Source organism: Armigeres subalbatus, chromosome 1, assembly GCF_024139115.2.
Source record: "Armigeres subalbatus isolate Guangzhou_Male chromosome 1, GZ_Asu_2, whole genome shotgun sequence".
Taxonomy (NCBI): Eukaryota; Metazoa; Arthropoda; class Insecta; order Diptera; family Culicidae; genus Armigeres; species Armigeres subalbatus.
In genome coordinates this window covers 142916083-142928438 of record NC_085139.1, presented here as the reverse complement: position 1 = coordinate 142928438, position 12356 = coordinate 142916083, and positions in this window count along the sequence as shown.

Below are 12356 nucleotides of genomic sequence, written 5' to 3'. Positions count from 1 at the left end.
TTACTCTGCTACAAATCCTTGATAAATTCCGAGAATAAAACTTGCTGACTCATCATTTGTTTGTAGATTTCAATGTAGTGTACAACTCAGTGAAACGGACCGAACTGTGGCATATAATGCTAGAACATGGGTTTACGGCAAAGCTTATTATGCTGATTCGTGCGACACTGCACCGCTGGTTGGATACAAATCAAGCGTCAAAATATCTGGTGAGACATTCACGTATAGATGGATTGAAGCAGAAAGATGTGGTTTTATATCTGCTATTCAACATAGCTCTGGAAGGTGCAATTCGAAGATCTGGCGTGCAAAGAAACGGAACCATCATCAACAAGTCTTACATGCTCCATGGTTCTGCGGATGACATCGACATCAATGGTGTAGATCACTAAGCAGTGGAAGAGGCTTTCGTGCCTTTTAAACGAGAGACAGAAAGAATAGAACTGATCATAAACTCTGTTAAAAGTACTTGGTGGCTGGCAAAGAACGTGGCAGTTCGAGGTGGAAATGGATGGGATGCAACTTGAGGTTGTCGACGAATTCATATATCCGTTACCGCGAGGTAAAAAGAAGTGTTGCGGCTACAAGTAAACTTTCTACGGTTTGCGTATCCTAAGTCTCGTAGTTTACAGACACGGACAAAACTTGCTATGTGCACATCGTTGATTACATTACAGTGGGCTGGACATGCGTATCCTGGAAGAGAGACCAGTGAAAGTCGAGTTTAGCAGAGAACCTGGAAGTGGACATCGGTAGACCCCGCACTCGCTGGCTATGTGCAATCGAGGAATATGCGCGTGCGGTCGGCGTGCAGGGAGTCTGGTGACTGGCGGCCCAAGAACGAGCGACCTGCAATAAGAATTACATTTGGTTTAGCTCCGGACATCACGGAGTAGTGTACGACCATCATAGGTATAGGTAGGTACAAGAACATTTTTAATTTCAAAATGTCGTCGGATTTTCGGTCTTTGACCGGTTCATCTCTAGACGTCGGACATCGATTTTCAACTTCAATTTTTCAAGCCCGAACGATAGGCAACCATACACGCAGGTTTTTTTACACGGTTTGTTTGGGTCGAAAAAAATCACAAAAACGCCAAAGAAAATTCAAGGGATTATTTAAAACTTGAAATTAATGAATTCCAACCGCGTAAAAAAAAGGTGATTTTTGGTCAAATATTGGTTCATATGGTTGGACCGCCATCTTGTATTTGGGCTTGAAATTGAAAGGCATGTGGCGGTTCGACATAAATTAAATTAAATACTCTAATCTTCTATATATAAAAATGAGTTTGCATTTCCTTTGAGGCAGCATAACTCACAAACAGGTTGACCGATTTGCAAGATTTCCTCACCAATCGATTCGTCTTGGGCTCTGCTCTGTTTATATAAATGAAAAGACTAACAATTTCACCGGGAAAGTTGAAAAATTGTCAAAATCCAACGATTTCATAAGTTCTAAAGAAAGCCGTCAAATTCGAACTGAAATCTTTTTTTAAGTAAAGAATTTATTTTAAGTAAAGAATTGAAAATTTGGTGGAGAAAAAACAACCAGAGCGAGGTCGGGCAGGTTCAATAATAAGCAAATCACTTAATGCAGAAAAAAATATCTTTTTGACTTTCTCGTATACACTGACCCCACAATCATGGGTCATACACTAATATGGGTCATTTCCATTTGATCAACATGCAAAATAGAGTGACTTATAATTGTTACAAAGTGACCCATGCATTCATTCATGCAATGCAATGCATTCAAATGACCGCAAATTGTTTCTTTATTAGGGAGACTTTCAGCCCGAGGCTGGCTCGTCTCCAGCAATTCAACTGAGTTGTTCAATTCACTCACCCTGTCAAAAAGTAGCATTAGACCGGTAGTCCTACCCAGCTTTCCACACTCGCTATAATGACGGATGCCATAAAAAATTTGACAATAACTGCTTCCCGACACTGAACTGAAATTTTCATCTAAGCATGCATTGACGTTCTTCGTCGCCAACGACAACTCGAAATTTGTTATTTTTCCATCAACAACAAAATATGCACAAGTATCGATTGATTAGAATATTATTTTTAAATTTTAATCATTTAATTTTTTATTCCAGATATTGTGAAGCTATTCTGTCGTTGAATCTTAGGTACTGTCCATATACCACGAGAACGATTTGAGCATGGTGAATATCCATGGGTCCATCATATTTTTCGTAAATGTGATGAGGAGGGGTATCTAAAACAGATCTAAATCTGTTCACGTGGAATATGGACAGCCACTATGCTATTCTATGATTGAACGCAATGAGCAATGAAAATTAACAGATTGTAGAAATATTTTAAAATAAACTCTCGAATTTGTATATTTCAAGGTATATTTTAAGTCACTCAAAGTGTGACGGAATTCATATTTTCGGGATAGAAAAAAAAATTATGGATTTTGCCGCCAAAATTTTATCCCCGATTTGATTTTTAATTAGTATGTTCTTTGTAGTCCGTAGAGGCTGTTATGAAGTGATGCAATTGAGTCCCGCCCGAGTACCATCGCAGATCATAAGTTCCGAATATCTGAAGTATGGTAACAACAATCGCTTAACTGTTCAACAAGAAAGCGATGATGACGCAGACTGCTGTGGAATTTGTCTAACAATAGCTGGATCTCGAATCATTATGCCATAAGGTGAAAGAAGTCGGCATTCTGTTGGTCAACGTCGCAGATGAGTGCCGATGGTTTCGGACCTGGAATCACATCAGGCAATGCCTGCGAACCGCTTCTAGTTGATGTGGGTGGGTTGAAAGCAGAAATGGAGAAAATGTGAAATTCAAGTATCACTGACAAATCGAATGCCATCAAGATATCTTGACGAAGAAAAATGATTTTGATAGTGACCAATCGTGCCCCGTCTTGAATGTTCATAACGTCTTGAACGATTCAACGGAGATGGAAAACAAATCAAGGACTCAAACATTTAATTTTATCAAACACTTTCTGATTTCTGTGCTTTTCAAGACATTGGCTCAAAACTGAAGCATTCTCAAAACACACTGGTATGAAGAAAGGATTTCGTCCACAGAAATTTGGTGAGAGAATTCCATTATATACAATTACATTATATCCCATTATTTATATACAATATTTAAAAAAAAGTATATATAACCATCAGAGCACCCGATTGAAGCGATTTGGATAGGAAGAGTGGAATCGACAACTTCCTATTGTTAACATATGGTGGATAAAGAGCGGGCTCTTCTCCCCATCTATTGGGTCAATCTGGGTAACGAGGGCTAGATTATTGTATGTACGAACTTTCTTCTGGAAGGAGATTCTCTATTCATCCCGTGGATTCACATAAGTGTCTTTGCTTATGGAACCACTCCACCCGTTTTTGGCCCTTCATACAGGAGTTTGATGAAATACATACAATAGTATAATCATGATCAAATCGTTTGTCAGATATGGCCAGTGCTATCGGCAGGTGCCTGCTACAATGGCTACAATAGATGGTAGTATCATCATCATCATCATCTCAAAGTGTGACGGAATTCATTTTTCTTATTGTTGAGCAGTTTTTCTAATGATAAATTGAAATTGATTTTCAATATTCAAACACACTTTGTTACCTTTTACAGTATTCTTATTTTGGGTGTACTTCAAGCTTAACCAAATCATAGCTTTTTATCTTTGGCTTTAAAACACACCAATATTAGTCATATAAAAGAGGCTAATTCAATAAATAATGCCTCAGTATTTTTAAGTACTGCTAGAGAGAATCGCTATAACCATGAGGGATCATCAATAAGATCCTTATTGATGAAGTTTGATAAAGAAGGAAGTGCAAGTTGGAAAGGTAAGAACTAAGGCGATGAAAGTAACAGTAATGAGTGCGTCCTTGCACCCTCGTAAACCTATTGGTATTCGAAATCGAACTTATCTTCTCCAGAGTATGTACTTATTTGTTATAGACCAAATACCAAAGAAATCTTATGATCCATAAGGCCTATAAAAATCAATCATTTGCAATGAACACTCCATTAACATCAGGGATAAACAAAAATTATAACTTCGAGTAAAATGTGCAACCCACATCCATTGGGGTTGGTGAAATTTTTACTTCCGCTTCGAATTCCAGTGACATACACCCATTGAAATCAAGAGTCGACTCTGATGAAAATGTGATGAAGACTTAGACAGCGAATAACAATAATAGTATCTTAATATCTGAAATAAAGTAAAAATTAATTAAACGTGAATAAAAAATGGTTACTAAAAGTTAAAATTCGCTTGAAGGATTTTTGTTGATGGATAACAAACAACACAATGGCTGTTATAGACCAGTGCATGATGACGTAGGTTGACAGTTCACAGAGCTATTTCACCAGGACTTAGTCTCCGACGAAGCTCCCGATAAAATTGTTTGGTCATTTTATTCGCATGTAGATGTCCTTTGCGATTGATTTCATGCTGAATGCAAAGAATATCACTGAAATACTCGGATCTTTGAAGCTGTATTTATTTATTTATTTATCCATCAACAGGCTTAAAATAGCCCCAATGATGTTGGTAATAATATAAAACAAAAACAGAGATACAAATCAGGTCGGCAAATAGAAGTAAAACAAAATAAAAATAGAACAAAAAATAACAATCAATAATCTACATTCATCATCTAATACTGTTACGGACACCTGTTAGAAAAGAATGACGAAAACTTATGACGAAGCATATCACGTGTACTGTTGAAGTCGAACAACGGTGCCACTCTATTAAAGATCCGTTGTAAGCCACTAACTCCTCCTTGCAGGCCATAATTGGTACGTCGTAGAGGCAACCGAAGCATTACACTGTTGCGAAGCGTGCGTTGTTGAACGTTAATATCGATTCGCTCCAAGATGGCTTCACAATCGATTCGACCTTGAAGCGTATCAGCAATCGTCATTGCTCTTGCTGTATCTCTTCTGGTGCGGAGCAGCTCAAGATCTATTAAACGACATCTGCTCTCGTAGCTCGGCAACTGGAACGGATTCCTCCAAGGAAGCTTTCGAAGCGCAAAACGAAGGAAGCGGCGCTGGACGGATTCTACTCTATCAGAGCCATTGTTGTCCAGACTGCTGCACAATATTCCAGTGTGGAGCGAACGAGGGCACAATACAGAGACTTCAGACAATATATATCGGTAAAATTTTTCGCTGTTCTGAAAATAAATCCCAGCGTCTTTGAAGCTTTCTCGACGATATACGAGACATGCTGCTTGAATGTTAATTGCGAGTCTAAAATAACTCCCAGATCCTTCACTTGATTTACGCGCCCGATTGTGGTACCGTGCAGGTTGTAGGCGAATGTGATCGGTTGCCTCTTTCGCGAAAAGGTGATGACGGAACACTTGGTAGGATTCAGTGTCAAGCGGTTTAGCAGGCACCAACTGGCAAAGAGATCTAGTTGCTCTTGCAGATAGTAGCAGTCGGCGATTGATTGGATCAAAGGAAGATTTTAGGTCGTCAGCGTACGATAACCGGGGGCTCTTTATGATCAAATGCGCATCGTTGAAGTAGAGTAGAAAAATCAGTGGACCTAGATGACTTCCTTGAGGTATACCGGATGTTGCAAAGAAGCAATCAGATCTGAAGTCTCCAATCGCTACCATCAGTTGTCGGTCCGACAAATACGATCTAAACCAGCGCAAATACCGAATCTATCAAGTTTTGCTATCACGATGACATGGTCTATCTTATCAAATGCGGCGGATAGGTCGGTGTAAATGACATCTGTCTGAGCCCGTTCAATCATGCTATCGGTGATAAACGATGTCAGGCACAAAAGGTTGGTGGTCGTTGAACGTCCAGCAGTAAAACCGTGCTGATCTGAGCAGAGGTGTTGTTTGCAATGCGAGAGCAACGGTTCCATGATAATCAGCTCGAAGAGTTTCGACAACGCACTCAGCGAAGATATGCCTCGGTAATTGTTAACGTCACGCTTACTGCCTTTTTTGTGTACAGGAAACATGTGGGCGTGTTTCCAGCAGGATGGAAATTCGCCGCTGGATAAAGACGAACGAAATAAGCGCTGAAGCGGTACTAATAAGCAGGAGATATGTTTCTTCAAGAACGATGCTGGAATCCCATCTGGACCGGGACTGTTCGATGATTTCAGTTGAGACGCAGCCCTGGAAATTGCATCCGCGTCCACATCGAATGTACCAAGCGTTTGTCCAACCAATGGCACATTACTAGCAGCGAGGGTGGCTTGATTATCACTTACAGCTTCATTGCTAAATACGCTAGAGAATTTCTCTGCGAAAAGACGACACGTTTCTTGGGTGGAAGTGGCTATTTCGTCATCCAGGTGCATCGAGGATGGAAACCCAGACTCCTTTCGCTGTTCATTGACATATTTCCAAAACGTTTTGGATGAGAGCGTAGCCTACGCTGAATATCTTGCTCGTATTGGAAAAAACATCTTTGATTGGCTCGCTTGTACTCGTAATTGAGCCTGACGTAATGATTTCTAAGCGGTACTGTACGGTGCCTTGTAAACTTACGCAGGGCAGCTCGTTTAGTTGATTTCAGTTTGCGTAATGAAGTCGTTTGCCAGGGACAGTCGGTTTTCCTGTCTCGCACAGTCTTTGGAACATGTCGATCAATAACGTAAGTTAAAATATTTGAGAAAATTCGCGCCGCAGTTTCGACGTCCTCTTGTTCCAGAATACTTTCCCAATCTAATGAAGACAATAACTCGTCGATATTTCGATTATCGGCTCTTGAGAAATTGTATGAAACAGTTACATCTGAAGCATTGAAATCATGCGCCGCATTATGAGCGATCGTCGCAAGCAATGGCGGGTGATGAGCAACCGATTTTACCAGAGGGTAGGAGCCTGAACTACGGACGGAGCATGATCATGATCACTGGCAAAACATAGGTCCAAAATACGGTTGTTTTCATTGACGACAGAATTCATTTGTAATAATGTGGCGGAACTGTAGCTGTCGAGTAGAGTCTCCGCACCAGCATGGAAAGTGCTATGTCCAGTGTCCGGGAATAAAAACCGGCAGGTGAAGATTTCCAAGAGATTTGCGGCAAATTGAAGTCTCCTAGCACGATAATTTCGTCGATTGTGCTGGCCGTTTCGATAATTGAGAAAATTGATTGACAATGAGCATTAACGTACTCAACGTCCCTGGTTCTATCAGGAGGAATGTACAGCGCGCACAGAAAAAGATTACGGTCACCAAGCTGAATTGTTATCCAGATCTGCTCGAGACTTGCCCATCCGGTTTTCGCAGCAACCAAAACTCCACCACCTGTAGATTTCCGACTATTGTCACGGCAACGATCGCATCGAAAAACTTCGTAGTCCGAACCGAACACCTGGCTGGAAATCGTGTTCTCATTGAGCCAAGTCTCAACCAGAACAATGACGTCGTAGCAATGGTCGGCGACTGCAAGGCGATAGTCTTCGACGGATGAGTTAATTCCACCAACATTTTGGTAATACAGCAGTAAGTTGTGCGGTAGACCGTGGCTGTAAGTTGAACAACAATCAGGCGGCGGAGGGTTCACTGACTTAATATACTTGCCTGCGGAAAGTGTTCGGAAGACCCCTTCACCTGACTCAAGCACAGGGCCGGGACGGCTGTTGGTCGCTGGCTGCAAGGGCTCGACTGTGATGAGTAGGCTTGGGGCTTCCTCAAGGCTACAGGCAGTTGTGCGTCCCGGTGGAGAAGACATCGTGGAACCATGATGAGAGGCGTTCGAAGCGAGGCCAGCAGCCGTTTGATGAACTAGTGCCGAGTAGTTCAGCTGTAGATCAGTACTGGAAGTCGAAAGTCTTATAGCCGAGGGGCTGCTCGATAATGCATCGTACTTGCCTTCGAAAGAAGAGCGGAAGACCCCATCACCTCGCTCATGCACAGGGCCGGGACGGCTGTAGGTCGCTGGCTGCAAGGGCCTCGACTGTGATGAATGGGCTAGGGGCTTCCTCGAGACTGGCGGTAATTGTGCGTCCCGGTGGCGATATGGAGAGAGAAATAGCGGCTGGGTAAGGACCGTCTAGGTACGGATGCTGTCTAACAGGTTCTATTGTAGGAAGATGGCTGAAATCGGGAAAAGATTCAGGAGGCGTGTTGTTCAGCGAAAACGGTACTTGCCTGAGAGTTGATTTTGGAAGACCCTTCTCCGGACTCAGACACAGGGCCGGGATGTCTGTTGGGCGGTGGCGGGAAATGCTCGACTGTGCTGAGAGGATAGGGGACTTCCGAGATACTTGAGGCAAGTGTGCATCCCGGTGCGCCAACGAAGGCAGGGATATTATTCGCTCGAGCATAATTGCTTCCTCTACCGTCGGGAGTTCCAGCGGGTCGTGAATGGCTGGTGATGATTTTGGTCGCCAAAAATTCGCCGATGAACTGTCACCAGAGAATTCCCTAAACAGAATTCCTTTTGGCCAGGTGGATGTGGAGAGCGCTCTTGGTTTCAGTTCAACATTCATACCTACTTTGAATGAGACGAAGGATAATGTACTAACGTCTCTACCTTTTGCTACCAGCCTTGTAACTTGAACGTCATCCGCATCTAAGCGTGATGAGCCGGACACGTAGCAAGAATGTTGGACAATAACCCGGTGAAAATAGCTCACGACAACGATCCGACGGGTACAAGGCGAGGTGCGCAGCGAGCAAGTTGGAGCGATCAGGTGGAAGACAACTCTCCGCAGACTGCGTGGCTTTATTTACTGCATACGCCACTCCGGTCTTAGTCAGAGAAATAATAATAATAAGATATAAAGATAAAATTTCTTTCATTTCAATGCACAGTAACATACCTAAATCTTTAGTTTCTTTTTTTTTATTGGTTTTATATGATTTTTAAAATAACTATAATTGATTTTCTTTTTTTGTTGTTTTATCACACATTACTCTTCCCCATTTCATCCCTTTTCAGTGTCATACTATATTGTATGTAAGTTTGCGAGCCATATTTTGCTCATCAACATTACGGCTCACTTTCGATGTTTCTTACTACTCGACCACTGTAGTAACTCTTTTAGCTACAAAACATTGCTGACTGATTTCGACTGCTTCTCTCGCTTTTTAAACTATTCTTAATGCTACAATATTTTTACGATGTTTATCATTTCTGGATTTGTGTCTTTTTTTATTTCATATGTGGGTTTGTCGCATCGTCAGCTATTATTCAAGTTGTTCTTTTTAAAATAAAAGAATGCTGACCTCTACACTGTTCACCTAACTTGTTCTCAAGCATTCTGTTTACTGCTTAAGCTTATTTAAATTTAACTTTTCTCTCTTTCATACGCATGCTCTTACTTTTCATCATATTTTACCTCTATGTTTAAGTTCTCGATAACTACTTGAAACGTTTCTTACTAGCATTAATGTTTTCACAATCCTCTCATTTTTTAATAATCTAGCTCTCGCATATGATCATTTCCTTTGCATATATTAATTTTATGTCATTCCTAACAATAGAAAAATTGGTATGTCTGCAGTTCTTTTCATCAGGGTGTTATGTGTCAAAAAATAAAATCCGATTACACTGCTGGAAGGAGTCACTCACAAATTACATAAGGCGCTTTTCTCAACGCCCGAATTAATCTGAAAAACTATATATAACATGCAAGAAATGTCAGATTTTCCTCCTGAAAAACTTCCCTAATTTGTAAATGACCCTTTCTTTTCTGTTTTCAATATAACCAAAAATATACAATAATTTATATAACTTATGCTCCGCTGTTATTTTTTATTTTCGCTGTTTTGCGCTTTTTGTTATTTCTAAATCCATGTGCTGCAATCAAAGATTTAACTTTGTTTAAACTTTAACAGCACAAATCCTTAAAACTAGAAACTTTTACAGATATTACCCTTAAATTTATTACTTTGAAGTTATCGACATTCTCACTCAATGGAAAACTAACAAAACTTGAGACGTTCTCGCCAGTCGTTATGTTTCTTTGCCACACATATGTTTCGAAAACGATTACAGGAAAACAATCACATTCATACTAGGACACAAACATACTCGAACCAATCGGAAACCAACTTATTTACTAATACCAGAGTTAGCTTCATCCTTTTTTTTTATTTGACTTAATTCAGAAGCAATGAGGATCTTTTTCGCAGCCGCCGTTATTGATTTCCTATGTGTTGGCTTTTCTCGGAAACCGTGCTCCGACACCGTTTCATCACAAAAAAATAATCACCATTATAAATAATTTGCTGCATTTAAACATACATAGACTGCTGTTTATGTACGCGATAAAACCGAATTTGTTGCGTTTAATAATTAGCATTCAATTTAGTATATTTATAGGTTCGCGTGTTCAATATGGTAATGAAACGTTAATGAGTGCAGATTTGTTTTATACAAAAAAGTACACATAAATAATATGTGTACATAACACAACAGGCATTACAAATAATATTAGAATAAATATAGAAACGAAAACAATGCAATTCGTATATTGCTCGTTCTTTAGAAGAAATTGAAGTCGCTACTTTGTTTGAAACTCACAGATAAAGAAACGACAGCTAAACCATTTGCGATTAAAATTATTGTCACTGAACTAGGCCGGAACAAATATTATATTATTGTTCCGTCTCCTCTTGCCTTGAATTTTATTGTGGTTGAATTTTGTTGTGTGAGAGGGGAATTTAAAAGTTGATTGGAAAAATATAATGCTAGTCATAACTCACCTTGCTTCATGTCATAGGCGGTTCTTTGGCACATTTTATGCCTAACAGGGTATACCTTCTGAGGCGTAGTATCTTTTATTGACTTATTGGGAATAGGGTATCAATGTTGACTGATAACACGAGACAGAAAATTTGCTTTATTTTATTTAAAAAAAAAATTCTTTATAGTAGAAGACGTTCAACTAACTATATAAATGTTATTGAGCACGCTAAGTTGAAATGCAGATCCAGTGACAAAGCAGGACCATAAAAAGGAGGTTGAGTCAAACGAGAAGTTTGCGACGAAGATGTGCACTTCAGAGTCAATTATATATAGAGTTGCGCAAAGAGGATCTTCTTACACTTATTCTGAATGATCTTCTTGTTATTCTGTTTGCAACTTTCATTTTTGTTCAACCCTTAAAGTGACTTCACGGGAGTGTTCACTGCTAAAGCTACGATAACCAAGTCACCCACAGAGTGCAAACACGTGAGTTTCTTGTTTCTACTTTATTTGGGGTGTATGAAGTTTTTGAAGCTGTTTCTCGAACAAATCTAATACATTTCAATTCATGCGTTTTAATTCCCCATTAAAAAATCATTAGGCGATAATAATACTTCCGCCTTTACCAACAAGCATTTGTTTACTTTGCTCGATAGGTAGACGGTTTGACAGTTCAATAGGTAGATTTGGCTTCACTCTTGCGTAACTTCATATTCCGTGTATAGTAGAAAATCGAAAATTTGTTTTCAATAAAATGAAATATCTGCAGTTATCAGACGTCGCAACTCATTTCTGATTACTGCGCATGATAGTACATCTATGCGTGCATGATGCGCACTACTAATGAAATATTTCAAATTGTCGCGACTCGCGTCGCAGCGCGAGTGCTCAATCGCGCTGTCCGGTTTGGTGCCGGCCCGACAATATATGATAGACTCTGGTGCACTTGATCCACCGTTTGACAGGTGAAAGTGACAAGTATATTCATTTGCAAAGGGTCAACGTAAAGCGATACTACGGCATGACATCGAACAAAGACTTGTTTTCGCATATAAGAACATCAATCGTTTTCAAATGTTGTCATTATAAGGAGTGCCCTAAAGTGCGCAGAAAATATTGGTTAATTTCGTTAAGCCCGTTGGAAACAAATGGAATTATTGAAAATAGACACCGCTTTATATAGATTATGGATTTTAACGATATTTCTAATTCTGTTGAAGATTATTGCGCTGTGAAACCAAAAGAAACCTATCCTGCTATGAATGCTTTTTGTTGCCTAATGTGACTGACTATCTGAACTCAATATTTCAGCAATCTCTCAGATTTTTTTCAATTAAGTTGAAAAGCAGGCTTAGTTCTAGCTGGAATGTAGAGCCGCTGAAGAAGAACCTTTTTAACAGGAAATTCAAATGTTCTAGTGGTGGGCTAGCAACCACCTATCAATTTTGCTAGTGTTTGCCTCATCAAAGCCTGTCTGTTGGTCAAGCACTGCGATGTGACGATAAATTTGATTGAAAATTGTTTCAAGTTTAATATTTTTTCCAAAAATATGATAAAAATTACCATTTATTTTAATTTCGCCTCTCTTATAGGGCAAAATACTGGAATATTTTAAAAATTGTCAAGGATTCTTGCCCATGTATAAATTATATCCCCCTACTACGAAAACAAAGGA